Source organism: Papilio xuthus, unplaced genomic scaffold, assembly GCF_000836235.2.
Source record: "Papilio xuthus unplaced genomic scaffold, Pxut_1.1 DF826945.1, whole genome shotgun sequence".
In the NCBI taxonomy this organism is placed as follows: domain Eukaryota; kingdom Metazoa; phylum Arthropoda; class Insecta; order Lepidoptera; family Papilionidae; genus Papilio; species Papilio xuthus.
The window spans coordinates 2,760,014-2,762,095 of NW_013531704.1; the positions used below are offsets into that span (position 1 = coordinate 2,760,014).

Sequence of the window (2,082 nt, forward strand, 5' to 3'; positions counted from 1 at the left end):
TTTTTTTTTTTTTTTTTTTTTTTGATGCTTCATTACCGAAATTAAAAATGAACAAATTACATCAAATAGCAACGGTTTGTTTTTATTTATTTATTTATGAAAATGTTTCTATTCTACACTTTACGACAAAACACTCTTCGCCATTTTTGTCAAAATGTTGGTAGAGTGCTCAAAATACCCGATATCTCTTTTTACCCAGGATCGCCTTTATCTCTCCTTAAGATATACAAGCAAATTCTTAGATGTTTAGAATTACTGAAAAATTTCTATATATTAAGCACCGTAAAAATTGTGGAGGTCAGAATTACAAGATTAATTTAAATATTTAAGACAAACATTGGAAAGTATAATGCTTATTTTACGTTCACTACATTTCGAAACTTTACTAAAAAGAAAAAAGTACTAAGAAAAAAGCTTCGCTTGTAAAGTCGGCTAAAAAGAATGCAAACATAATTGCCTCTGCAGCCAAATAAAACTATATCATTAGGTCAGGCAGCATGTTTGCTTGCACGAAAATACAATATTAATTATAATAATTTTATTCTGTGTTACCCGAAAACATAATTATGAAACCCCAAATAAAGAAATAATAATCATATTAAAAATGGCTTGATTCGTGGATAGCCTCAAAAGACGAACACTTCTGGCGTCAAGGTATTCGAGCTCTACCAGAAAGATGGGAAAAAGTTGTGTCTAGCGATGGGCAATACTTTGAATGCTTCATTTGTAACCATTTTTTAATAATAAAGTTATATTTTTATCGAAAAAAAAAGTGAGAACTTAGTTGCCCACCTAATATAAATGCGAATGTTTAGATGGTTGGCTGTTTGTTAAAGTATCACCGGAATAGCACAACGAATCTCGCTGAAATTTAGTATAGATATAGAAAATTGTCTGGAAGAACACATAGGCTACTTATTATTTTTTTTAATTCCGCGCAATCGCAGTAGCGGTCGCCGGCTAGTAATATTATAAACAGGCAAAGTGATAGTGACCGCACATGACATTTAATAGCTCTACTAGTTTTTGTTCTTCGCAAATGAATTTTTTCTCTGTAATAATTTTTTTTAATTACTTTCTATTTTGGTTATTTTTTTAATTTAATTTGTTTATGCGAGAAAAAAATATTTTCATGTCAAATAAAAAATGAAATTCTTAAAATAAACTATGAAGTGCCACTTTTAGTCAATTTTATTCTACAAACAAACGTCTACAATTTGTTTTAATTAAATAAATTAAAAATATTTAATACTGCTTACCTTCTTTTCCTGAAATTATTTTTTTCAAAGAAACACGAAAAACAATCTCATGGAAAAAGTCACAAAATCTTGCATATGTCTATGCACAATTTGCACTAAAATTTAATTTCCGAACTAACAATTATCATAAACAATTGAAATTCGAAAAGCGCGATGTCATTCGTATTTTCTTTTAAAAAGTATTTATCGGTGTCGTGGTATTTGTATGGCCAGTATTCCGTTATCGCGCACAACCCAGCCTGGCTGGCGCGCAGCGACATACTGGCGTTACGAACTACGAGCAGTGCCAACAACGCCAGATGTCAAGACATCACGCGTGCGCAAAAACGCAACGAAGTTCATGCACGCATTTCCGTGAAAGTAATTACATTTAACCCGTGCAACATTATGTTTCCCTTTACAATGTAAGATGACATTTCCCAATACTGTACCAACTCGTCCAAGATTTTGGATTCATTTGATGAAATATTTTTAGAAATTGTGATTTTCCATGTAAGTGAAAATGTAATTTAAAAAAAAGAACTGGGGTTTTCGTCATTTCTTTATCCTATCATGTCGGTGTACATTCAATGGAAGAGTGACCAGGCTATATTTCTATTTATGCATAATAATTAAAAAAATAACATAAGACTCATGTAGGTACATATGTATCTATGTCATTTTTATATTTTTTCCTCAGTTTTGTGTTCCAGATAAGGTGTCTATTTTATCTTACTAGTATTATAAATGCAAAATTTTAGATGGATCTTGCTAAAAGGTGTCACGGGGTCGATCACCTACCCGCTGGTCCGATCAAGTGCAGGCTGTATTGGGGCTTAATATC

General features: G+C 31.7%; 1 protein-coding gene across 1 annotated transcript in view; it reads right to left on the bottom strand.

The window, feature by feature from the left end:
* The window catches only part of LOC106121389 (ATP-binding cassette sub-family G member 4), a 28,258-nt gene extending 26,749 nt beyond the window's left edge, over window positions 1-1,509 (bottom strand). Inside the window, exon 1 of the mRNA XM_013317048.1 lies at window positions 1,260-1,509. The gene's annotated coding sequence lies outside the window, so the exon portion shown is untranslated. The remainder of the gene's footprint in view (window positions 1-1,259) is intronic.
* Between the last annotated feature and the right edge of the window lie 573 nt (window positions 1,510-2,082).